General features: G+C 39.5%; 1 protein-coding gene across 1 annotated transcript in view; it reads left to right on the forward strand.

Annotated features, from left to right (window-relative positions):
* Positions 1 to 2,465: 2,465 nt before the first annotated feature.
* Positions 2,466 to 27,266, forward strand: part of PLCL1 (phospholipase C like 1 (inactive)) — a 188,766-nt gene continuing 163,965 nt past the window's right edge. Inside the window, exon 1 of the mRNA XM_008931117.3 lies at positions 2,466 to 2,487. The gene's annotated coding sequence lies outside the window, so the exon portion shown is untranslated. The remainder of the gene's footprint in view (positions 2,488 to 27,266) is intronic.

Below are 27,266 nucleotides of genomic sequence, written 5' to 3' on the forward strand. Positions count from 1 at the left end.
GGGCTGTCCGAGGTCTGTGCCAGGGCGCTGCTCCCGCCGCCCCGGGAGCTGTCGGGGTCCCACCCGCGCTCCTGCGGGACCCGTGGGTTTCGCAGCGGGGTAGCTCCCCGCCGAGTTGTAAAGTTATTTGTGTAGCAGCTCCTATCTGTTCTTATTTAATATTCATGAAATACCTGGAGGCAGAATAAATAGCTTCCACAGCGCTGGGTTTCTTTGCTCTTGACTAGCAAAATATGCGGTGGCACAAATTAACAGGAGGTGTGTTTGGACACAGGATGTAGTACAGATTGCTACGGAGCAGCGCCGTGTGTTTAGCACCCTTAATGTCAAATTAACAGGTCGGGCGTGATCTTAAAGCCTCCGCCTTTGTTATGTTTTGGTAAGGAAAATGGCTTTATGATTATGTTAATTTTTTTTCCGGTTTAATTTTTAAAAATAAACTATGTGCTTTCGAATTAAATGGTATCTCCTTGCGAGTACGTGGGCTAATCGCTAGTTTCTGGGGAACCGATGAATGAAGTCTCCTGGGCAAACTTAATTTAGCGTACGGTCACACGTGATCCTCTTGTAGTGATTTGCACTTGGAAGGCATCGGGAGAACAGTGGAAAATGAGGCTTCACTTCTCTAAATGTGTGAAGGCACTGGGCAAAGCTCTAGCTCAAGGCAAGAAGGAAGAATACAGGCTTAGCTCTTACAGCTTAGTATGTCTATTCAAAGGAAGAATAGAAAAGCAAAATATTTGCTTTTTGCATTTTACAGTTTTCAAGTCAGAGGAGACTGATATAGGTAAGTGCAAAACAGCCTCGAGGATCCTTTGCAGGTTTCACCTTGGAATATTAACCCATTTAACCCAACAAAGCATTGAATGGTGGTTTTAGTCTTCTAAAGGCTAATGTGATGGGAATACTTCCAATCTCAAGCTGCATAAATGCATTACTAAATCAGGACCAAAGTTCTGTAACTGTGCTGGTATGGAAATGGTATTTTTTTTCTTGGAGTTGTGTGAAGGCTTCAGGATCTGAAAATACACAATCTTGGATTGCAATTAAGAAACATCATTATTTTGCAGAATATACCAGTAGATATGTTTTAATCACAGAAATGGCATATAAATGTTGATGGCTGGGTAGCATTTTCACTACAGGTTGGTAACAATACTACCGAGAGTGATAATGATCACTCCTCCAGCTGAAGGAAATTTCTTCAGATACATCCTGGGATGGTGTTTACCAGGAGAGAGATTTCTGACAGAGATAAGAAAGAATTAATGTTGTTAAACAAGGAACTGGTAAGGCCTCATCTGAAATACTGGGTAAACTCAGTTTCCTGTGTTTAGGAATGGTGCATTCAGTCTGAGGCAGATGCATAGAAGGATAGCGAGGATGGGCTGATAAAGTCAATGGATTGAATACTGTATGAGGGAAAATTTGATTTCATGAACAAAAGCAAAGGATGTCTTTGCATAGATCCAGTCTGAAAACTCAAAAGTTATTCCAGGCACTATAAGATTTGAATGAATATCATAATTTCTTATGATAGAAATGGAATGAAAAATACTGTAATTAATCTTAAATATAGTTGTTAAGCAGCTGGATGAAATTAGATAACATGGCTGTGTCTGATAGCAGGTATCTGAACTTGAGAATTCCCAGGCTGTGCATCTCTAAGGCAACTGTTGGGGCCCCATACAGACAATTGTGTTTCTTGTCCCACAAGGCTGTCTCTATGGTATATAAAATCACAGTTTTCTTTTGGCATTATAGTAGTGAATAGGAAATACTTTTAACTTGGGCTAGAAATTAAATAATTTATTTGTCTGCATCTTTCAGGAATTTCTGATGTTGTGGGAGATGTTCAGCAGGTGTTTGGTGGAAATTTTAAATGGAGTTAAGATAAAATCCTGCAGTTTATTTTACCTCTTTTTTTTCAACTCACCTTCAACATGCAGGATTTCTGCTCAAGCATAGCATGTTTTGCAGGGGAAAGAATTTTACAATATTTTATTATATTTATTTTACTCTGAAAAGTCCATATGTTCATCTAAATTTATAGTCAAAACAGTATCCATTGCTTTCTTTAAACTGATCTTGCCAGCTGAAAAATGAGGCTTAAGAAAGCAAAGGAAGTTGGACAGTAAAGACAGAACTGCAGGAGTTGAACACTCTTGCCCTGTTTTTCCATTTCTCTCCTGACTATTTAAAGGTGTACTTTAAACTCGAGTGGTCTTGCTCAGTTAAGCAGAACGTTAAAATTCTGTAGATTCAGATGATCAAAGTACACTTTTAACAGCATTTTTTTCCCCAGCTGTCTTTTAGAACTCAGGAAGTCTCAAGGTTAGCATCTGAGAGTGCAGTTCCAGTGGAAGCCAGACTTGCTTACATTGGAGTGTTCTGGCATCCACAGTAGAACTGTGAAGTACAAAGACTGAACTGGGACTTGCTTTGAAAACCTTTCCTGCAGCAAATTCCACTTGGCGTATACTGCAAGTAAAATATGAACCCTTCTAGATAATCTTCAGTGCATTCATGTGTTCTATATTTGGCTTCAGAAACAAGAGAACTCATTTATATAAAAAGAACAAAATGTAGCCAGAATATTTTTATTCCCGTTTTGCTTTGCTGATGTTCACAGCTTTGTAGATTAAGTTTAAAATAGGATTCATGAGAAATAGTTGTGGCCATTCTTGTGCGTTAGAAGATTTCCCTAATACATGTGTATTAGTTGTTTTTTTAGGGTTTCTGTTTGTTTGTTTGTTTGTTTTTTTCCCGTTGCAAGGAAGAAGTAAATGGTCTTACTACAGAACTGGAGCAAGAAAGGGAGTTTGCCATGAGGAGCCTGAAATCAGAGTATAATGCTTGGGAGTAAACTTAGATAAATAGCAAGAGATCATAGAACTTGAGCCATTTTCTAAAAAGCCTAAAGATGGACCATCCATTGACTAAATTATTTGCCAAGTGTTTCTTTTTTCCATTTTTTTTTCCACCTTGGGAATAATCCAGGGCCAATTGTTTGCAAATAAAATGTTAATTGCAACCACTTCCAGGCTAGGAGAGCAGAAGATAGTGCTCAAAGAACTGGATGTCTTCTTTCTCAACATGTAATGCTTCCTGTGGGGGGGTTCCAGCATTGACTGATGTTGTATTCCTTCTGGCATGTTCCTTCTGAAATTGCCATGCACAAGCATTTTAATAAATGGGTAGGAAAGCTGCGTAATTTGTTATGTAAGGTCTCCTGAAATACTTTGTAACTTTCTATCAAAATATTTCCCTGTCAATTCTTATCAGGCTTCTCTCTGCTTTGTTTGCATGCAATACAAACATTTTGGATTGTGTGTTTGTTTTTTTTTTTCTTCCTGGATCTTTGTGTCAAGATACTGTAGCAGATAACACAGCTCTGTGTTGCGTTAGTAGCAACAGACTGTGCCCAGGAGATGAACTTGAAGTAGCAACTGCAGAGTCAAGACTTTTAACTTCAGGCACAGTAGAGCCATGAGACTTTTCACTGAAGTTCTTCCAAAGGCCATTTGCTTGCTTCATGCAGAGATTTTTCTTTAAAAGCCACTCGAGCTGTCCTTGCCTGTGCTGTACTACTAGTTTAAGAACTGCAAGGATTAGTGTTTTGCAATTGAATTCATCAGTGGAAGTGTATCGAGATAGCCAGCTGTCTTATTTCAGGACTTGTATTTATCCTAGTGACATTTTTAGCTTTAAAAAAAAAAACCCTGCAATAAAAACAATGAGGCTTAGTTTCTTTCAGTTTGTGTTCTGAAGTGTGGTGGCAAAATTTAAGTGTTCTAAATGCGTGCTACATCTGTCTGTGCAACATGACTATTTAAGGCTTTTTTTCATAAGACAGACTTGTTCAGGACTGTAATGATTCTCCAGTAACTCTTGCATAGCTTTTTGTTGTGTAAGCTTACATTTATACACTTGCTGTGTAATAATCTAAAACTATGACTCTGAAAGATTCATTGAAGCTGATTAATTACTTGATAGTCCAGTGGTGATTTTATCACAACTGCATTCTTTGGCATCTTCATATGTACCATTTAAAAAGAGGAGAATATTTAGGTAGGAATTACATTAAATAATTCAGTAGAGCCTGAAAAGGTATTGGGAAGGGCAAGAATGGCATGTCTAGCCATGCAAAGACTGCCACAAAATGAGAAATTCATCATGTGGATTGGGAAAAAGGTAACTGGTGGGGGATATTTTCATGTATGTACATTTCCAAGCATTGTGGAGAGAGAAATGGGGAAATGATACTCATTCTCTTTCATAGAATGTGAAGTCAGGAAAAACCCAGTGATAGTTCTTTAACAGTGGGTTTAAAATCCATGGCAGCATTTTCTGATGCAGCATGTGATTAAATCATGCACTTAACAGCCACAGAAAGCTGTGGCAGTCAGAAATGTAAATGGGTTTGAGCTGGTTTGAGATGACAAATTGATGGAGGAGACCTTCACAATGCAGCAAAAGCATCTGGCTTAGAAAGTTCCTCAACTACAAGTGGTTGAACACTGGGAAGCCAGAGCAGAGAATTGATCACTTTGTACTTTCTTGCTTGTTATGGCTCCCCAGGCATGTACTCCGTAGCTGGGATACCAGCCTAGACTGACCTTTATCTAACCCGGTATCTGGTTGTTAAGAAAAACTCAAATACACTGTTAAGAGACCCAGGAAACTGTTTTCCATTATTGCTAGTGTAAAAATTTCTTAGAAATGAAAAGAATCTTCTTTGTTGATTTAGTTATTTCAAATTAATTTTTGCCAGCTTTACGGAAGAGAAGGAGTTTGGGGATATTTCTTGGATTGCCGTGGCATAGCCGTTTGTATTTTCATAACACTGCACCTGTTATTCCATACACCATAGTTTTTTCATAAGCATCTACTTAAGACAGGTTTGAACAGAACAAGTAGTAGTTGTAGACCTGCTTTTGTCAAATAAGTTATATCCAGTATCGTTGAAGATGGACAGTTTTCCTATGAATTGTTGCATTTATCACTGAGATTCCCATTGAGGGCAGTAGGCATTTCATACTGGGTTTAACCTCCATTTCTTCCCTCTTTGTTCTTAAATGAAGCAACACTGGTAGATTGAGTATGGCTGTGCCTAAGCTGATAACCTTGTAGCAAGAAAGATTTAGGTCTTGTGGAATTTTTTGTGTCAAGCTGTCAATAATAATTATCTGTAGGAATGGAAACCATTATCTATAAAATGGGATTCAGGTGAAGGATTTGGTCATGTGGATCTTGTGCAGCTGCCCTAAAGGCTCATTTAACTTCTTTTGCTTTTCAGGGATCTAAGTTTTGCCAAAAAAGTTTTTCTGAGTTTTTTTTTCCTGTGCAGGCCTGGAGTCACTCACTTTTGCTGCTGGGCATTTTATCATGTACCTTGTGCCCCAGTCAATCTATGGATAATAGCTGAAGGTTTCTTTCCATTTGATTTCATGGAATTTTTCATTTTAATTTGGGCTTTCAGTTTATGATGATTACATTTACCTCAAAATACAGTAATTCTCTGCACTCCGGTAAAAAGTTACTTAAGTTACCCTCTGCTTAAGGAGAACTTGGGGCCTGGCTAAAAGTATCTTAAAAATCAATGGGTGGCTTTGCAATGACTTGTTGAAACTTTAGTTTGAAACTTTAGTACTTAAAAAAACCCAAACTCGAACAGCCTACATCCAGGACAAAGTGCTTCTACTAAAGTTTATAGTCTGTTATACTGCCTGCTAACTCTAGAGTAGTTTTCTTGTCGTTTGGTTCCACACAGAACATAATGTAAGACATGACTACTGATCTCATTAAACATGTGGGTAGAGATGGAAAATGGCATCAGGTTTGTGGTATCTTTCCATACAGGTTCATAATAGTCAAGGTGACTTGAGTGTCATGCACTGAAATGACTGAAAGGTGACCTTTCTGTAGGATAACAGCAAGCCCAGTGGTCTGCAAACACAAGTTCTGGCAGGTCATTTCAGGAAGCTGTTTGATAGGTTTTCTAGGTAAGAGGTATGAGCTGTTACGGTCAGGAATAAGCGACGAAGTTGGTGATACTGGTTGATTTGTTTTTAAATTATGTACACAAAGACTGTTGTGCAGAAGTACAGAAATAATGATTAAAAATAATGTTCTGATGGAATAATGGTGCTGGTGGGTAGAGCAGCATTGGAGGAGGAATGCTTTCTACTGATTTCCAAATATGTTAAGCAGCTGTTAATAAAACTGAGTTTTCGTGTGTGTGCAGAGATGCAAGTCCTGTTTCTTATGCTAATATTTTATTCATTTTGTGGTTCTGCTGAGATCAACGCCATCTGTAACAAAAATGTTTTAATTGAGTTAATGGTATATTTTTTTTCTGTTCTTCCCCACAGTAGATGTGAAAATGCAGGCAGTCACTGTAGAACCAATAATACATCTGCTGTGGTGAAACATTTAGCTGATCGTGCTCGTAAACCCAACGTATTTTATTTCTTTCCAGGATGCACCTGGTAGGTGTAATTTCTGGTAACAGCTTGTTGATTTTTCTGAGAAATAGGGAATGATGATTAATATAACTTTTAATTACGCATGTATTCTAGCTTTTTTTTTTTCTTTTAACCAACGTGACTGGCGTGACAGTTTAGGAACTACTCAGACTTGACTGAAAAATAAAGTTCTACAAATGGCTAAATGCCTTTACTAGAAACTAAAAGTTCTGAAGACTGCTAAAGATCTTTGTATGTATAGGTCTGGAAATGGATTTATAGTCAAAGCCTTGTTCCTAAATCTTACTGTATCGTAAGTATTTTGGGATTTGAAGCCTACTGTAGAATCAAAGTTTAAAAGGTAACTGGCACCAAAGTATTACTACTTTACTACTGTACTGAGAGGATTTAAAAAACATACTCTAGCTGTAAATGTGTACTGTGAAGATTTGATTCTGCTTCTGAGTTGCACACTCAGAGGAGTGCTGACACTCACACCATATCTTGGATAATCCTAGCTAAAACAGCTACATGAAACATTCATTATGTTCATACTGATTTTCCCCCCAGATCCCAGCTGACCTGTCATGCTGCTGTGGTACTTTGAGGGGCAAAAGGAGCATGTCTCTGTTGCCCAGCACCTTGTTCAGAGATTCATACAAAGTGGAAATTTGTTGGAGTCCTGCAAAGTTGTCGTGTATTGACTGTGCATGTAAATGACTATAGAAGAAGCAGGCTGGTGGATAATTAGGACTCAAAAATCATTGCTTGCTGGATGTTTGTTTTGGTAACTTGGATACAGCTTCTTAATGGCATACCTTTCAAACAAGTCTAGAATCACCTCAAGTGTAGTGCTTGTGGTTTACTCTTTTATGGACCCCAACTCCATAGAAGTCAAGTAATATTGAGCAGTCATTCTCTCACCATCATTTGGATCTCACTACTTGTACTGTATTATATGTGGGCACAGCGTATCTTTATTTCATTAGATGGTTCTGATGTATTGCTGATCTGTTTTGATTGTAGGCTACAATGTTATTTAGCTCTTTCAGGTAGTTTGGAGGGAAAACACAACAAAAAAAAAGGAGTTCCTTAAGTAAAGTGCAGGATGTACTTGTGGTATGAAATGCCTGCTGCTTACAGACGTGGCAATATCCATTTTGCTTTTTTATATACTGGTGTACCTTTCTCTGCTTTGTATTGATGCATCTCCTAGAAATTGCGTCAGCTTAAAAACCAAGACAAAACCAGGAAAACAAACAGCCAAACAAAAACTTCTGTCAGGAGTACTGATGAAAGAGATTCCATGAATTTAAGAAATTGTGTGACATTGAATCCTACGGTGAAGTCAATACTTTTCGAGGAATATGTGTGCTTTAGTGACTGCATGAGAATGTTGACTACACCATGCTTGCAAGAAAAAGGCAGGATGTAAATAGCAATAGGAAGTAAAACTCCTTGATCAGGAATGAGGTTACTCAGTGCTTGAGTAACTGGGAAAGCCACAGGACAGAGCAGGGTGAGAGCATGTCTAGAAGCTGAAGTGAACTTCAGAAAATTGGATTATATGTAATCTGAATGCTGCTGGGAGGGGAGGCTGTCACGGGGAACATGCAAGGCTGAAATAACACTGGGAGGTTGGGCAGTTGAGTCAGGAGTCAGCCAAGAGGGCACAAGCAGGGTAGGGGTGAGGCAAAGGACCAGGACTCTGAGGAAGAATCTGGAACACAGGCACGGGGATCTCATTTGCAGACCCAGCACTGAGCTCCCCTGCAGGGCAAGTCATACAGAAGGAAATATCAGTTTGTTACCTGAGCTGTATTGCTCAGGACTAGTGTACTCCTGGGCATGTACAGTGCTAGAGGTGTGTAGGTGTTTAAGGGGAGTGGCAGCTGAATGATGGACAATTCTGGGGTGGAGTGGGCAACTTCCTAAAGGGCACAGGGGGGCTACCAGGAGGCCAGAGGGATTTTTTTGCCACAGGCACATATGGCAGCTCCGATTGAGAGGACAAGAGGAGGATGATGGAGGGTTCCCTTGCTCCTGCTCTCTTGTCAGCTTGGCAGTTGAAACTAATTCCTTGCATCTCTCTCTTCTTGAGTGAAGCTTGCCACCTGTTTGAGCATCACTTACTAGGCTTTCCACACCTCCATAGTATTTAGGAAAGTTTTACCATTGTACATTAATATCAGGATGGTCTTTTAATTTCATTTTTCTTATTGGGGTTTTTTAGGAGAAGAGATATTCTTGGTGGATTCTGTCCGTTTTAGCCAACTGTTGCTATTTGCATAGAAGAATAAAACCCATCATTTTTACTTAACATTAGATTTTTCTCTCAAGACACTTCTGGAATACAGTATAGGCAACACTTACTTTAAATGTAGATGAGTCCTGAGTTCTCACATTCAGTTTTCTTTATAAGCTGTTGTTTTGTTTAGAAGACCCATGTGATTTTATTTTTGGTTGTTCTTTTAATTTTATAACAATTTTCATGAATATCTGATTAGAAGTTGCATTTGCTCAGCTAAAGGGGCGCTGAACTCTTCAAGCTAGAGCTATCAGGAGAGAGCACTAGGAATGACCTACTGTAAGATCCCTCCTCTATTACTAAATGAGATTATGTAGGAGGTTATTAAATTAATTTAGCAAATGTAATAGTTTAATAAAAGAGCTATATTCCCTTGGAGTATACCAGGCTACCTCGTGTAAATACTGGAATAAAAAATTCTGTGAGCACGGGCTAAAAAATAGGTATTGGAATTCATGAGACATGAAAAAAGGCTTCCTGCAAACATTGTGTGTTTTGTGGTAGGTGGAGCCCAGTCCCACAGACTGCCTGGGAGCTGTGGGGGTGCTGTGCAGGAGCTCTGCTGGGGCTGACCTTGCACTGTGGTAACAGCCAGGTCTTGGCACGGGGGTAAAGACAGGCTTGTTCTGGGACATCCGTATGGATGGATCCTGAAGGAAGTCCTGTCTCATAGTGTTAGGTAAAATTGGTTGGACTTGAGTATGATTTGGAATTGCAAGTCATAGTATTCACATAGCTTGGGAATTTCTTCCCAGTGTTATGATTCACAGTGGCAGTTGCTCCCTAAAGCAATGCAGATTTTCAGTATAAACACAGTTTCTGCAGTCTCTCTGAAATCAGTGGCAATTTTTCCATTGCCATCAATGGAGGAAAGATTAGGTTGAACACAAATAATCACTAAACCCTGTTATTTTACTTCAAAATTGTATTTTTCAGCCTCTGTGTTAATGTTAATTTTGCTATGCTGATTCTACTTTGAGCTAGGCAAGGTTTGTTTGGCAAAACTGTATTACTTGAAACCTCAACAGCGATACTGCTGAAGAATGAATTTGGGGAGATTGTTTCTAGATAAGTTGTTCTTATTAGACACAAAAGAGACTAAGTTGTTATTAGAAAGGAAGGGGAAGGAAAAAAAAAAGATTGAGATGACTTAACTCACAGCAAGTGCATTTGTTTATTCTTGGCTTGGCAGTGCTGCTGTGGCGTCTGTGTGCTGAGTGCATGTGAACAATTCTGTTCATATTCAACACTTTTTTTGCTACATCTTTATGGATGAGAGGGAGGTACCTCCATACACAGTGGGGAGATACACTACTCTGATGGACAGGGATAGTACTTAGAAGTAAATAATTTCAGTAGACTGATCCAAACCTCGCTGAGATCAAACTGGAGCCTGTTCTTAGACTTCAGAACATTCTCCTGGTACCCTTCGTTGCCACAGATGAGTGTTCCCTGCAGCAATACCTCCCAACTTTGAAGACTTTTTCTTAACCATTATAATGATTTAAATTCTGTTATATTCTCATCCTGAGCATAGCTGTATGTTATCACAGCACACAGAGACCGGTCCAGTGGCTGTGGTGTCTTTCTGCAGAAGCAGCTGGGTTGCAGCAGTAGGTGGGGAAGGATAGGTGAATTGTTTGGCTTGGGAGAGTCAAATGTGAGTTGAGCAGCATGTTCTGCCTGGGCTCAGTAGCCTTGCTGGGAGAGCAGGGTGTGGGGAGCAGGTAAAGCTTCAGTGATAGGAAAAAAGATGATTTTAATATCCTTCATCAAAAAGATAAAGTTAATATCCTTGTTTGCATTGATCAGTGTAAAGACTGTAAGTATCTTTCACTGGAACAATGCCCCATGTGCTGTGAGATGCTGACATACAAGCACTTCTGATGAAATCTTACCACTTTGCCAGAAGGGCTCACCTGTCTGAGGGTTAATGCCCAGACTCATGATGCAGGATGGATGATCCCATTTACCAAGAAGAGGAGAGACTGAAAAAGGAACAGGGAGCACGTTAAGTGAGGTGACTACAGCACAGTGCAGGGAAGTGAGGTATTGGGAAGCTGCACCTTGTTTGTTCCTGCTTGTGGCAGTGCCTGTGATGTCTGGAGAAGAGAGCAATTTTGTTCCTTTTCAAATAATCTAGACTTGCATCCTGAGAAGTAGAAACCCTGGAGCTTGATAGCATACTTGGATCCTGGAGCAGTACCTTGCCTTCCAGATATGGAGGACTGTACATTTTTCTTAGCTTTCCAAAGAAAATTGGCATATAGCTGGTGCCTGGCACCACATAGCCCTGCTCTGCAAAGAGGAAACTGTATACTCACTTCAGACCAGCTTTTAACTTCTCCAACAATACACAGCTCTCAGCTAGAATAAGCTGATCTATATTTTCCTGCAAGTGCATTTGGCATAGTTTTTAGAAATTGGAGGATTTGAAAGGAACAGTGTGGGCACAGTGTTCTGTTTACCAGGAAAGATCAGCTTTCTAACCTAAGAAGGTTGCAGCATTTTGTGTCTTCTTGGAACAGTTGTGAGGCAGAAGACATGACCCTGCTGAGATGTACCATTTATGTGGTGTAGGTGTGGTATAATCCAGAACTTTATATTTCATTTGAAATGCCATTTACTTTGTTTGCCTATCTGTACACCTACTCAAGGATGGCAGAATGTCTCTAACTTGTGTTGTGGCATATTGCAGCCAGGAGCACATATTGCACAGTTCTCCAAATATCATTCAAGAAAAGCACTGAAGTGTTTGTGTCTGGATATCTGCATGTTCCAAAGAACATAGTTCTACTTGCTCAGTTTGTTATCTTCCCATCCATCTCTCTATATATGTATTGTATGTACTTTGCATGATAATAGAAAATCACAAAACAAGTTACATTGACTTCTTAGGCTAAATTTTGCACTATCACATAATTTTAGCAGTGGGAAGTGATAATGTTTTTTTCCTTTCATGAATACAGGAATTGAACTTGGTAATTATTTCAAAATGCAGCTTCTTTTCAAAAGGAAAAAAAAGCTATTTTAGTTCAGTATTGCAGCAGAAATATATGAATAAAAAGCTCAAGTATGGCCTACACTGCTAAATAACTTGCCTATGTTGGAGGTGCTTCTTTTTATCTCCTAGTCTTTTTGATCTACTGTAAATACAAGTTAGAATGGCTTATTTGGAAGTCTTTTTTCAGAAAGGTTTTGGGGTTTTGTTGGTTTTTTTTTTTAAACTACTGGTCATCAGTAGTTCATAATGCATTTTCTCTTCAGGAGTTTCTTAGGTTTCCAGTTATGGGTTGATATCTGAATCCATGGGGAGCATTTGGGTATAACACTGCATTACCCCTTTGGGTGTATTTTGCTCAAATAAAGTAATTAATGGGTGAATGCAAATATGGAAGTAAATTACATGAAAGAGTAGTGTTGTAGCAAGGATGTAAACTTACTGTATGTTTGTATAAGTTGATATCACCAGTTGCATTTCTCTTAGGAGACTTGGCTACTCATTAATCTGTACACCAGATTTTGCTGTGGTGCAGAACTTGAAGGTTTCCTCCCTCTGTCATGTTTCTGAAAATACTGTGGGTTTTGTTAGTTTCTTTTGGTTTTGGTGGTTTCTTGTTTTGTTTGTTTGCTTTGTTTAAATTTTTTGTTCTATTTTTGTGTGTGTTGGAGTTTGTGTTCATTTTTTTAGTAGTTTACTACTGCATGTATAATGCATGTTTTGGTTGCTGTAACCAACAGATCAATATTTAAAATATTAAAACCCAACAGATCTAGTAATTTAAAATAAAAGATTTTACTACGTCAAGAAAGTATTTGGGATACCTGTCACACTTGGCTGTATTGGTAGTGGCAGTTCCACTGCAATTATAATTTTAAATCTCTTCTAAAAAAGGCTGGAGATGCTAACTGTAGGAGCATTTAAGGCTCAAGACATCAGGGAGGTATTAAGCACCCTTCTGGAAGGGCCCGAGATGGCTGGACACATTACAGAGCTGTTTAAATGAGCTTCTAATGATGGCAGATGAGCCACTAAGAACAAAAAAAATGCCAAGTTTTTCTCTCTTTCTGTGATTATTTAGTGATCAATAGCAGTAAAATAATCCAGGCAAGGCACTGGGGAGAATGACTGCTTTTCTCAAGTGGTTCTTTAACTTTTAAGGTAAGCTTCATGGTGTTTCCAGTGATGATAATGATTAATGCTCCCCTTGCTGTTGACTGCTCTAGGGTTTGTTTCTTGGTAGTTTATATACTGCACGAGAAGTTTACCACTGTCTCTCCCAGCAGGTCACTTCCAGCCATGCCTAGCTGCTTAATTAATTGAGTCATTACTATAATGGATTTGTATTTAGTTTTACAAATCTGTCTGAGTGCCTTCTTCCCTGAGGACACCACTGTACTTTGTTCTGAGAGGTGTGAAAAGCCAGAAGAAAAGTCTTAACTGCCAAATAACTGCACCTTGGAGCATTCACAGAACTGAGAGAGATCTGCCTAGGAAATAATTCCCTGCTGCTGCTCACTTTAAAGTATGTTCTGTGTTGGGAAACAGTGTGCTTTTAGGGGAAGGACTATTTGGCCAAAAGAGAAAGCAGAGCTTGCAGAGTGTTAACTGCAGGCCCTTTCTCATGTAATCCTATATAAATAATCTGCTGGAGAAGGTGTTGCCTGTGTTAATTACTGTAGTGTGTGCATGAAGCCAAAACGCAGGGGTGTACAGGATGGGATTAGAGTATCTGTTATTGGCAAAATACAGGGAGATACAGGATAGTTGGAGTATTTATTAATATAGACCACTAAGGTTGTGATGGACCTACAAAATCCTTTCCCTGGACTGGGGCACAGGAAGATGTGTCATGAATCCAGTTAAAAGTTTTTTAATCATGTTTCTCGTGTAACCTTTTTTTTTTTTCCCCTCTAAGCAGGAGTAATTTCTGTGTGAAAGCTTCATCCTGGTTAGCCATACTTTGTCCATCTGTGAAGCCAGTGCCTGGTGTTGAAAGTCAGGAACAGAGGAGCCTGGCATCACTGAATGTGCCCCAAGTGCCCTCTTGGGGCAATAGGCTGGATTTGTAGAGCAGGGGAGCAGTGGAGAAAGCTTGCAGTGGGACTTAGTGAGACCTTGGCTAGGTACTTCTGACCTTTGCTAGAGTCTGCTAGCCATTTTTACATAGCTGTTTTACCTTATTTTATGGCCAAATACTTTTGCTCTTTCCTGTTTTTTTTTTTTTAATCTTTCCACTTTACAATGGATCATTTTATTTTACTGTGAAGCAAATGGTCATCAGTTAATGGTGAAGATCATTAATTACGTTATCAAGTTAAAAAGCATACATCTGCAACCTTTTGTCCTCGTAGTAATGGTGTTTGCCCTGTATGTTGGAGTTAAATCTCTGCTGCTTTGAAACTCTTGTTATGATCAGTGTTTTTCAAACGGCTGGCCAAGCCACAGTGGTGGTGTTCAACCTGTGAATATTCACTCAGATTTTGGGGTTTTTTCCACTCACTCTCCACCATAACCTTGCTACTGTCAGCTTAGAATCTGCCCCTTGATTTTGGTCCTTGGCCTTGCTTATACTGGGGGATTTTTGGGAAATGAAAGACAATTTGACTAAAGATGTAAAAGCAACAGAGTCCAGATCAAACACCTCTTGATGACTGTCAGAAAAACAACCCATGTGCTTTTAGTTTACCGTCATTGATTTCCTAAAGTGCAGGTTCAACTCTCAGTAACGTGTTTTGACTTCGTGCATTTAGCTGGTCAGTCTTACATCTGTGCTGTCCCTCAGTAGTTCAAAGCTAAGTAGTGAACCAGTTCTTTCCTGCCTGAGATCACCTTGCAGGACGTTTACAATAGGAGGGTTTGCCAAAACTTTTGGGAGCGATTCCCTGTGATGCTGACACTGAACCAGTAGGAGTGCCAATATCATGTTGTCAGCAGACTTGTTGAATGCTAGTACGTTTTGTGTTTTTTTTTTTTTGGTATCATGTTTTTTAAAACTTGTCTTATATTTGACAAAAGTATGGACCCGTGATTTACTGTTTCTGTGGGAGACTCTACCAGTGCCCCAGGACTTCAGAATATGGAACGAGGCAGTTTTTGCTTGCAAACTAACTCTGGGTCATGTAGGAGTTACTGTGTTTATTTCTTTTCCCCCCATAGTACTGTTCAAAGTTTGATTATTTTTGTTGCCATGACATCGTTAGTGGTGAGTCTTTAGTTCATGTGTGTGACTGTAATTTCAGGGATGAAAACCCCACACTTTGTCTTTTTGGGCAGGAATACAAGGTTGAACAAAGAAGATAAAGTGCTTTACGTGCACTTAACTTTAAGATTGATGGTAAAAGAAATACAGGCAGACACTCTGCAGCTCAATAAAAGTCTGGTTGCTTTTTTTTTTTTTTTTAATATAAATGTCTTCCCCAAAAGCATTATGGTTACAACACTGATTAAAAATAGGATGTTGGAGAAACAAATGAGAAGGCACAGAAAACACACCAAAGAAATTACTGTATTGAATAGGAAAAGAGTCTTTGAGATGAAGGAGCATCACTCTTCTGAAGGATGGGACTTTAAAAACCAGTGAGAACAGAAATGAATTTTTTTTTCTTCTCCATCCAGCTTTGAGAATGTCAAATATTTCTCTCTTGTGTTTGCTGTCAGTGAGGTTAGAGGATGCAATGTCCCTTGTGCTGGGCTACTTGGCTGCACAGCCAGTCTCCCTGCTGGCCACAGCTGTCCAGGCAGCGGGATGGGCTGTGGGAATCATTGCTCCCTTGGGAAGAGCTTTTACTGAATTGACACCCGTGTCTTAAATAGAACAGATATTGCTTGTGAGACGAGTTGTTGGTTACCCTTAGAGCAAGAGTTGGTTATAAATCTTAGTGTGCTTATGTCTTCTTACCTTTCTGCAAATGATCCTTCCTTTTTGCCTATAAGCATAGAGGTTATGTGTACATCACTCTCCCAACCAACATGAAAAACCGAAGAGTTCTTGGAGGCTGATCCCAGTTAGTATTCAGTGTTCATGTTTTGCTGGAATGTGTTGTGAAGCTATTTGGGCTTCTTATTTTTCCAGACTGATGGAATCCCTTTAGCCCCAGAATTTTCCTTTTCAGTGGAATAATGACACTTACTTGGTCAGCTTCATTGTTCTCTACCATTTTTCTGAATTTCACCTTGGGGTTTGATTGGCTCTGCTGGAGTATGTGTGTTCTTGCCAGGTTGGATACTTTCCCTTTGGACTTGCTCTCCTCCTGGAGCTGCAATGTACAATATGGCAGTGTGACAATCCAGGCAGGTCATAAATAACTCTTGACAGAGGCCTTGCTATAAACTTGATTTCTTGCTTTTTGGGAATCTGTCACTCAGAGAACCAATCCTCTTCCTGTCCCATGGTTTTAATTCTGTTTCTCAAGTCTTAACTTCCCAGTTTGTTGCTTTTAAAGGAAGTATGTGTGTGTGTCCCTCTTTTTTAAGGATTATAATGCTAATATAAAATCCCACTCTCTCTGAGGAAGAGGGTTTTTATGGATCTGCTAAAAAGCCAAGGAAAGGATGGAGCTGAGGAGAAAAGGCACTTCACACACACATTCTTGATTGCCAGTTCTTGAAATCGAGACCTCCTGCTTCAGTGTAGGGAATCAGAATCACCCAGCATTTCATTCTTTCCTGCTCTACCCTGTAGAGTCGTATCAAAGATGAAGTTAGTTGTCTTCCTGCATTCACTTTGGAATTTGCCAGCACTGTTAACACTCCATTGTTTTGGAAAGAAGCCCCCAAATGGTGTTATTCTCTGGGTCCTCTAACTTATAATTTCTGACTATAAAGAAAAACACTACATTGAAAATATTTTCAGATTGAAATTAGTCATAGTTAAATGGGTGAGGAGAATAGCTAAAGGATACAAGTAGTATTATGCTAATCAGTTTTATAGGAAACAATGGCAAAGCTGCAGTAATGGAACAGTGTAATAAGTTATTTTAATCATATGTTTGAGAAGTGATAAAAAGAAACCTGCAGTTTTTAGGAGGGGAAATAAAATTTCCTAAGAGGTTTACTTTGGATACAAATTGAAAGGGATTTCAGAATGATCACTTCTGCAGCCAAGCAAAAATAGATGCTACTGTTACCAGAAGTCAGCAGTTATTCTATTTAGAATCTGTGTAGTTCTGTTTTATTTTTACAAATATGTCTTGTTTTATAAGATTAGAGCCACGGGAATGGAAATCTTCTGTCTATGAAATAGCTACTTCTGCTGCTTTTTCAAAATACTCTGGCATATGTGTTGCTTTAGGAAAGGTGGATTACTTTCTCAAAACTCTTTAGACTTTCAGGATGGTGAAACCTCCTTCTCCCACAAGAGAGACCACCAAGGGAAATATGCTCGATGTTGGGCATCGAATAGCTGTTTTTCTGGATACTGCACATTATGTATTGGATATAAATGTATCAGAATATACAGATTCTGAACTGGTAACCTGTTTTATTCTTTAAATATTCTTTTATCTATGAGCGGATCTGCTCAACTGAAAAACCTTTCTTTTAGTGAGTTGTCATGTCCCATTTAAAAATAAGCTATTAAAAGGTGTAATTGCAAGGGATGTGAAGAGCACTGAGAAGAATCCGAATCAGTGTAGTCAGTGGGGTTTGAGTGTTGAAGTGACACTCATAGCGTGAACTGATTGAGGGGAAAAAAATGACTGTAAATCATATTCCTTCTTGGTTGTAAGTTTTCTTCAGTCCTGTTTATGCTGTGATCCTACGAGCCCATTGTTTTCCTGCCATGTGCCAGCGGGATCCTTAGGAATGGCAAGGTAAGTGTATGTGTAAAAAATTGCAGGGGTGTGGTTGGGCACTGCTGGGAGCCAGGCTCTGCCTGGGCCACCTGGAGAGAGGAAGGATTCAGTATGCAGTCCAGTGTTTTCCCTTTTATCAGTGCTTCCCGGGGTGTGTATGGGAGAAATACGTGGTCTGGATACTCTGCCTGAAGCCAGTGAGATGTTCAAGTGGGGCAGTGAAGTACCACAGATAGATGTATTGCTCTTCATTTATTTGCACATACCTGGACTTGTTTGGAGCAGAGCTTGACAGAAATGTTGACAAGGTCCAGTAGAACCAAGTGCTGAAACATATTGTAAAAACCTAGTCTGAATTAATCACCTTGCTTTGCAGGCTTGTTTTGGGTATAGATGGCCTTGACTAGCAAGTCATCCTCTGTATGTACAGAGTAGGCCAGCGTGCAGAGATGTTTAAGCCTACATACATTTGCAAAACATGTTCTATTTTTCCTATGTAAGTCAAAAACCAGGTCTGAAAGGTATAGTTTAGTGTGAATAGTAGTGTGAATTGAAAATTCTGCATTTGAGTCTGGTTTAATTTCTTCCTGACATTTGTTATTTTGAGTGTTTTTGCATGTAAAAACTCTCATTTCTTTTTTTTTTTTAAAGATGGAGAAATATCAGCTAAAGCAACCCCCTCCACAAAGAAAACCCCTCCAAGTCTATTCCAGTAATGACATATAACTAGTAAAAATGCAAATAGAATTCTCAGTTCTTTTTTGCTTTGAAGAAGCTTTAACGCATATAAAAAAAGTTTTAACTGCTACTTTGGTTTGAGTGACAGAGCTGCAACTGTGGCACTTCTTATGAAGGTGAGTTATTCATAACTAACTTCCTATTACTTATTTTTGCCACCAGAATGTTATTTAAGGCCAAGAAATTCTCAGATCCCAGCTGCAATTTCTAGTTACTGATTTTTTTAAATTTTTTTTTTAAAGTGGCCATTACAACAGTTCAGGTAATCGAGGGGATGCATCTTCTGAACGAAACTGTTTTCTCATTTCTAATTACTATACTTGGGTTGTGTAAGGAAAAGCTCTGCAAGATTGCACATTGCAAAAGATTCTAAGCAGGATTTTCTTGCCAAGGTCCAGTTGCTAATCCTGTCATGCTGTCTGCGACCATCCTTTTGAACTCACTGCCAGTGATGACAGAGAGGCGGATGCTGTGGAGTTTGTAACTGCTGGTGGAGTCCCTGCGGTTCCCTGCTTGGGTGGGGAGGCTGGCTAGGGATGTGTGTTGGTGCTCTCCCCCCTCAGCCCTGCTGAGTGTGAGGCAGTGTGCCAGGGAGCTGAAGGTATGTGAGGAGCAACCTCAAACTCTTACAGGTAGTGGCTTGCAGTTGAAACCAAAAAAGGATGTAGAGCCTGAGGATGTTGCTGTGGAGCTGTGGGAATGTTGGACAAGGCATAGGACACTCTTCCACCTCAAATTTTCAGAGGATGTTTATTCAAAAGTGTCACTCTTTATCTTTCCCATGCTAATTTATTTTGCAGTGGCTTATAATGACCATCCCAACTGCCTTGATTTTTCTCCTCACTAGAGTTGCTATGTTTGGCCTTGCTACAGAGTTCATGTACTGAAGTGTCCTTTTGCTCACTGTTCCTCCAGATGCTTTGTTTTATGATAGCTATTTTCTGATGATCCAAGCCTTGTAATAGTTGAATCTGTAAATATTTTTGTTTCATCCTTGTTAAGCAGCCTATTACTGCAGCACATGTTATGACAGTCTTTCAATTCCAAACAAAGAAAACTGACGTGCTTTCCCTTTTTCAGATGTTGAATGTAGTTCCTGCTGTAAAACAGTATGGTAAACCAGTGCATTGACTGGCATGACCATTAAATTAACAGCATGTGATGGTATAGAACAAACACCCTCCCTTGGGTTAATTTAGTGGTAATTTCTTTCTGGTCCTAGAGAAACTATTGGGTCAAATTAGGTTTAGATGCATGGTAACTCTTATGCGATTATGATTTGCATTTTAGCTTATTATTTCATACTAAGATATTCTAAAAATCCAATTAGCTGAAAACACGAAGAAAATGGTTTATTTCTTGGTTTAACTTATAAATATAAATGGAAACAAATTGCTTCCTTTTTTTTTTTTTAGTTCTGTTTTTAGAGAGGTTGACAAGGCCAGCTTTTCTTGTGTTGGGTGGGACCTTCCTCTGAATACTGTCTTGGTGATTCTTCCAAGGCCTAGAGAGGTTTCAGAGCTGATGGATGAATTATTATTTCCTCTTCCTATCTTAATTTTTTCGATTTTGTTGTGAAAGTGGGAAGCAGAGATAGCTGCAGGCTTGGTTATAAATTAAATCTTTCAGACTTTTCATGGATGTTTTTTGTATTAATATATTCTTATTTAGCAAAACCTTAGGTTTTGGCTGTTAACCCAAGAAAGATCTTTAAATGATTAGTTGGGCCTTATGAGAGTGTTTTTACAAGATGTTTATGTATGTTGACCAAGATGAATTGGAGATTCTGTTTAAAGGATTAGTTTTTTTGGCATCAGTGAAGGATAATTGCTGCTGTGCTGAAGCAACCTCAGGAAAACTTGCTGAGGAAGAGACTGCTGGGTCTACTCATTGTAATATGCTTTTGATGGACATTTAGCCTCCTTGTCAGCCTCTGGCTAATGATAAAACTGACAGCTTTACACATGTGTGGAACAGAATAGTACAGGGTAGCAAAGTCCTCAGTGCTTTGCCAGGTGATCATAGGAACTACTGTAGGAGCAGTGTCTAGCCTTGGAAAGAAAGCTAAGCCTGGGCTCTTAAATTGTGTTGCTATTACCTGAGTTGCTACAGAAGTCAATTTAAAGGATGAATTTAGGCAAATCTTTTTGAGGAGGAAACTGTGTTATAAAAAGAAGACAATACAATTCTCCTGAATGATACTTCTCTGCTGAAAAGTAGATGCAGAATTTGTCACAGCTGTGCATCAGAGATGGGCAAAGAAGAAAATATCATCATTGAGACAGGGGTGTTAGTCTGTAAGTACAAAAATAACTCATAAATAGTTTTATTCCTACCCCAGCAACTCATGTAATGCAAACAGACACAGTGTGTTCTGCTACAGAGTGATGCAATATGGACTAGAGCATTTTGAGAAATGAGAGGCTTATCTCTTGGATTATTCATTTTAATCATAGCAATGGACTTGTAAAGCACCACTTTTATATGCGTGGGTCTGTTCTTTGCCCTCGGCTTCAACCAGACAGTGTCCCACCATATTTGTGATGTAAATCACTACAAAAGTAGACTAAGGCAGATACAACCTTTTTTTTTTATCCACTGCAGACTTGTGGATGAGGTTTCATAGATATTAATGGAGGCAGTTTTAAAAAACCAGTGAGACAGGACATTAAAACAATTTGCCCATGTGAACACTAAATGTCATCTTTAGATTGCTTACATTTCAAGTGTCTTTGGGCAGTTTTACTGCTCAGTTCAAACATTGAATTAGAAACATTTGGTAAACCTGTGGCTAACCCATGATGGTTAAAAGGAGTCTTCTGTGTCCTGGTGAATGTTTGAAAAAGATATGTCTTTGATGCAGCATCTTCATACTCAATATTTGAATACAGATCTTATCCCTGAGTGCTGCGTCTTCGGTTAATGTGTGGAAAGATCCTGTTTTAGACATGTCACCTTTGTAAAATGTTGTGTCACTTATTGTTTCTAGAAGCCAGTAAAGTCAGCTCTGATGTTTGCCATCACCAACAGACAAATCTGTGGATCTTTGTTGCTGCCCCATAGGAGTGTTCCCTGTGATCTAAAACCTTTGTATATATGAACAAAGAGTAAAAGGACCCCCACCTTTGCATGCAGTTCCTTTCAGAAAGGGGAGGAAGTAGAGATGGGATAACTTTTTCTATTTGTTTTAGTGGGGATGATAATTTTATAAAATGAGCATAAACATTTATATTGTAATGCCAATGTGTTTTTGTGGTTGGACTTGGTGATCTTAAAAGTCTTTTCCAACCTAAATGGCTCTATGGTTCTACTTAGACCTGTCTCTGGACATTCATTTTCTGGGTTGACATTTTTCTTGATAGGTCAAAAAAATCATTGTATGTGGACAAATGTATACAGAAAATACCGTGTAAAGGATAAAAATACACTTTCACAGAACCTTATAATTTTGATCTTTGCATATATTTGGCAAGAAGTCTGTTTTTCTAGTGTTAAGAAGTAAATTATATGCTCTAGTCAAAACTGATTTGAGTGAGTTAATACTCTAAGGATAAAAACCACAACACTGAATTTAGCTACATTTACCACACATTCAGCAGTAAAGCTGTTCTATAGATGTGATGATTGAGATGTGCAGTAAAGGCTGTGAGATTGATCTGCCTTACACAGACATTCATTTAAAACTCCATGTATTTAGATTTAAAAACAAGCAGCTGCATTTGTTTATCCCTTTTCTGTTATCAACACAAGCAAGTGATTTAACATAAACTAGAAATGTGAGATGTGTGATCTAAAAGTGTCTCTGACATCAGGTGGGTCAGGGCTTTGCTTGGAACCTCTGCGCTGTGAACCCATGTGCCGCAGGGAGATCGTCTGTTTATGATTCTTCACACACTCAAAGTCAAATGGCTCAGTATGAGACAATGAGTGTGAAGAGCACAGGCTTGATCAGCAGGGTCAAGCGCTGCAGAAATTACTGGTGCTCTGGATACACAGGCTGCATAAGTACCTTTTGCCCAGCTTCCCAGGAGTACTTGGGTTTCTCACTCTTCTGCTGAGCAAAAAGACAAGCAAAAGGCGTTGAGTGTCTTTTGGGGTGGGACTTTTGTTAGGGGGGTGTGTCATCCTTAAACTTCTAACGAGGTTTTGGAACAGATAGAAGTAACTTTTTCTTTACAAATAAAAACAAATTGAATGATTACTTCAGTCTTTGCTGTTTTCCACTGAGTGTCCGTGGTCTGAAGTGGCTTGGTAAGGAAATTCAGGCTTATGAAAAGTTACTTTACTCTTTAAAAGAAAAAGTTTCTTAATCTGTTTCACTGTGCACTCTGGAGCCTGCAGACAAGTTTTAAACTCATAATTTAGTATTGCATTTGAAAAATTTAGGGTCAGTTGTAGTAAAGGACTGTAACTTTTGTGGCTCTGTGGGTAATAACTTGATTTTGTGAAGAAGTGGCATAGCTTTTAAGAACAAGCAGCAGGTTAGAATTTGAATTATAGAAAATCTATTTGAGGACTGAACTATTCGACTCCTCTCCATACCAACTGCTGTTACGTGTCTTTTGTCCAATATTCATTACAAACAGGATAAAAAGGATGAAGTACTGCAAGAGGAGCAGTTTTGCAGCTCATTGGAAAATGGAGTGCTTGGCAGATAGCAGTGCTTTCACAAAGTATTTTTCAGTCTCTAATCAGGGGGTTCATCACATATAAAAGTTGTACCTGGGTTCGTGCTTCAGCTGATCCACGGCCTGCAATTGCTGAGGTCACTGACTAGTGTAGATGTGGAAACCTGAGTGGTCAACCACCATAACAGATGCTCTGCTGATAAGGATGTTGCAAATATTTAGAGAAAATAATTTTAATCAACGTAATATTAAAGTATAGTAATGGGATAACTGTGGACTAGAGTCTAGCAGCAGCTGCCAGCAAACAGAATTTGTAGATGTCTCTCCGTTTTCGGGCATTGTGAAAACAGAGTGATTCATATGCAAGACTCCTGGTTCAGTAGAAAACTCACTGTAGTGCTGACCTGCTAGAAACTGCCAGAATTCTTAGGCAAGCTCAAGATTTCGTGTATGTTGCAAAGCTAAGGAGGAATGCCCATAAAACTCCTGATTATGGAACACCCAGTTAATCCTAGGAGTTCTATTCCTCAGGCTGTCCTCCAGCCTTATCAGCAGAGAAGCAAATCATGCTTGTCTCGTGATGGGCAGGAAGGAAAACATGCTGTCAGTGAAAAAAATTGTGGCTTTCCTTTCTGTTACCCTCCAACTCTGCCTGTATTGTTCTGAAAGAAAAGTCAGTGGGCAGAAGACTGCTCAGAGAGAGCAGAGTCTGAATTTAAGAAAAATCTCAGGCTTTGTTCATGCAGTTTGTGTGTCAACCCCCTGCTCTTTTTGCTGGACTTTGCAGCTCAGGAGGTGAGCCTGCAGCTCTCCTAATGCAGGGGAGTGTTACTGCCAGCACAGCTTCTGCCATGGGACGTACTTGATCTCCAACAAGACCTGAAAGATTGACCATAGTATTGATAATGAATAATAATTCCAGGCTTTGCTTGTCTGCTCCATGCGTGTTTTCAAATTCTTCACTTCTGTGGTGCATTTGGATGGGTGCAAAGAGAGACTGGGTGTTTTTAACAGCATAAATACAAGCAGTTTATCAGTTTTTGCCATTATTGCAGCTTTAAGTCTGCAGTCAATTATTTAATATTTATTGGCCATTTTTCTCACATTTCCAGAGCAAAGTGACACAGTAAATCCTGCTCCATGGCAAGCTTGCAAAATTCCACTTTTCCACCTCAGCTAGAGCAATTAATGGGTTTTGATGATGTGTAATGTATCATTAGGGATTTTCTCCCTCTTTACTGCTGCTGTAGGGGTGTGTTCTCAGCTTGGATCCGTAAGTTTTCCTCCCTTTCACTGAATGTTGCTTTGCTGTTAGTTACAATTCTTACTTATGAGAACCTGCCTTTTATTGCATTAATTACAGGAGTCATGCCTGCTTTCTTTAGTGTTAGTAATTTCCTACTGGAAAGGCCTTATTTCCCTTGTCTGATTTTTCAGAGCTGCTTTTTGCCATTGTGGCACACAACTAATCTACAGTGGCAGCTTCTTAGGGTGCTTTGCTCTCCCTCTGGCTCAGTTGGTACAGGTGGTGCAGGGACATAAACAATGTGTTTACTGCTTCACCCTGAAGTATTAGGAAACTGTATCTTTATCTACCTACGAGGTGAAAGGAGGAGGTCATTGACTGCCATGCCAGCCTGTACCTCCTGAAGCTTTGGTTGAAGGAAATGCCTGACATACTAGATTTTTACAGAGATTCTGCTGCAGGGGGTGTGCTTCTGTTCTGTAGGCAGATATTTGGGGTTTGCAGCTGTAGGACCAGATTGCAACTGGCACCCCTGACTGCAGAGGGGACTGACTGTGGTGCTGTCCAGTCTTGTGGGGAGTGTGCTGAGGTAGGCACGATGTGTGCAGGGGCATTGTTTGGCAAATTCCCTGCTGTGGTCTTTTACTGAGTACTGTATGGCACATTCTGCCCTTCTCTCCTGCTCACTCGGGTGTGGATGCTTTCCCACATTTTTATTTGGTTAAACTGTGTGGTTAAACCCCTTTTTATTTGGTTAAACTCTTTGTGTGTAGTCAGCAGTGGGGCTGGTGAGACCCTGCCATGGCAGAGGACAGAGAGGAGAGAGCTTTTATCTATGCTCTCGTTCCTTTTGGGGCTATGGGAGGTGACTTTTCTTCTGGCTTTTACAACAAGGAGCCCTTCTTTGAGCCTTCATTGTAATATGCAGAACTCTCTCGAAAAAAGCATTTTGATAAATGCTTTTTCTGTTGCATTTACAGGACATACCAAAGCTTAAGTAACTGGAGTGGTAGAATGTGGTTATTCCAACATAAAGCTGTGCTTTAATGAGGAGTCAGGAGGATATTATTATCACAGAGACTACAATTGTGATTAAGAGCCCACAGAAACCTCTTCGATAACACTGTCAGCAGTCTGCTGCTGTTGCTGGATGAAAGCTTGGTGCAGACTGCATAGTGAAGGAAAAATGGTAGGGGATTGCTTCTCATTTGTCATTACATCTATCCAGCCAAAAACCCTTTTAGCATTTTACATCAGGCATGGAAGTAAATGTAGCTGCAACAGGTTTCATACAAGGGGCTTTGCTGTCATTAGGGTTTTGTGCAATATTTCCTTTTACATGTGTATGTACAGACTGTTTCATTGAACAGCATGGTAAAAGTTTTGGAATCAAAATTTATAGTACAAATTAAATGCATTTTGGGAAGCTGACACTTGAAATGGAAATACTGGAGGAAAATGAACATATTGAACCACCCACTTAACTGCTTACTCATTCTGTTTCTTGACACACTCAGTTTCTGCTGGGTTTGCTACAGCACAAAGATGAGGAGAGATGATTCTTCACTTCCTTGTCCCTTGCATTGCTGTTGGTGCTTGGTGTGAACAATGTTTCATGTTGATGATCTTGGAAAACTGCAGGGAAGGGCAGACATCAGAGATGGACACTGCTTTGTGTTTTCTGGTCGAGGGTAGGTATTGGCTGTGTAACATGAATAACTAAGGAGTTCTTTAACTCTTTGGCTACATGTGCTATAAATTTTTTTCTATAGAAGCAGTTTCCAGAAAGCAAAGACAAATGCTCCAGGGCCTGATTCTTACAAGCTTCCTACAAGTGACTGCCCCCCCCCCTGCTGGTCCACTTCTGTGGGAAAAGACAACTTGCAAGAACAGCAGCATATGCTTTTCACATTTAAACTACAGTTTGAGGTGAGCTTAGCTGGTACATGACTCCCCATCTAATAGTACATGACACACAAAAAGCTGTTTCATATAGACTTTGAGTAAGGTCACAAAGTCAGGCACTCAAAGTGTAGGTGCTTGTGTGCAATTATGTCTTTGAAACTTTCTTCTGACCTCTCTTCAAACGTTGTCGAGGCAACTTATTTTTTTTTTCCTAGCTTTCCTGCTGAATTATTTTGATATTTTTAATTTTTTTTATTCTTTAAAGGCAGGCACCTGATATGGAAAATTTCAGCTCAAAGAGTTGAAAGCTGGCAAATGAAAAAAGGCAAACTCTTGCTAATGAGTAAAGTTAGCGGTAGATGGTTTCATTGGCTTGGCCTTCACTGTGCATGACTTCTGAACATGCAGTTCAAAGAGAGCTAAAAACATTGTCTCAACACTATTTAGTCAGTTTACCTAACAGCACTCTAATCTGCTGAAAAAGTCTTGATGACAATCACAAGAAAGTCAGTGCCCATTTTTCAATTTGCTCACAACCTGTGTAGGTCACACCAATGCTCTTGGATTCTCACTTTAATGAGTAATGGGCTTGCATTAACATTATTAACCTTTTACGTGGTGAAAAGCATCTAAACTCAATTGCAAAAAGCCCCTCCCATCGTCTCAGCATTAGGAGAGTATTTTTAGCTCCATTCAATCCTATTGTCTCTGAAAAATTCTGTTTTCTATGGAAGTTTTAGGGGTGGGTAGGGTAGTAATTTTGCTCCCATGCACAGTAACTTTGCTATTTGATTCCTGTTCTGTAGGCAGCAAACGGGACACAAGTCTCAGTTGTGAAAAAATGCAAAGCAAGCATGCTATTGAGCTTGTAAAGTCATCTTGGTCTTCCAGACCTTTTCTTTTCTGGGATCCATGGCTCTGTCACCAACAAGCTGTGGTTTATGGATCAAATGAATGTAGTCTCTCAAAGGTGGTATCACCGAGATAAGCAGGGCAGCTCTGGTGACAGTGAACTGGGAGTCAGATGATGTGTAGGCACAGCTCAGTTCTTTGTCCACAGCAGAGAATGTTACCCTGTAAATGGAGCTATCTTCCCCTTAAGGATAGAGCTGTTTCTTTTTTAATTGTTTGGGAGAAAAAAAATGACTTTTATAGAGTACCTTGGCACTACCCACCCA

This window comes from Manacus vitellinus, unplaced genomic scaffold (assembly GCF_001715985.3).
Source record: "Manacus vitellinus isolate BGI_N305 unplaced genomic scaffold, ASM171598v3 scaffold_20_pilon, whole genome shotgun sequence".
In the NCBI taxonomy this organism is placed as follows: Eukaryota; Metazoa; Chordata; class Aves; order Passeriformes; family Pipridae; genus Manacus; species Manacus vitellinus.